The sequence below is a fragment of the Neoarius graeffei genome, chromosome 12 (genome assembly GCF_027579695.1).
Source record: "Neoarius graeffei isolate fNeoGra1 chromosome 12, fNeoGra1.pri, whole genome shotgun sequence".
NCBI lineage: Eukaryota > Metazoa > Chordata > Actinopteri > Siluriformes > Ariidae > Neoarius > Neoarius graeffei.
The window spans coordinates 20390827-20391129 of record NC_083580.1 but is presented as its reverse complement, the minus strand read 5'-3'; positions in this window follow the sequence as shown (position 1 = coordinate 20391129).

Sequence of the window (303 nt, the reverse complement as noted above, 5' to 3'; positions counted from 1 at the left end):
TTGCTCATTTAATGGCAACAATTGCCTGGGATCCATGTGTCCTTTCCTAGAAAACTGACTGTTAGAAATCTAAAGGACTTCACATTAAAAAACAAAACTACTTTTATACAATATACAAAAGACTAACACACCATATTTGAACGAGGAGGATGTGATTGTGTTTTCTAATTGGTTAGTAATTTTATTGCAAATGTTTAGCAGATAAAAATGTGTTTATTTTCAGACTGTGTTTAGATTGAGAATTTTTCTTCATTCATTGATCCTGTGTGCAATGCATGTGTGAATAATTAAAGATTAATGAAG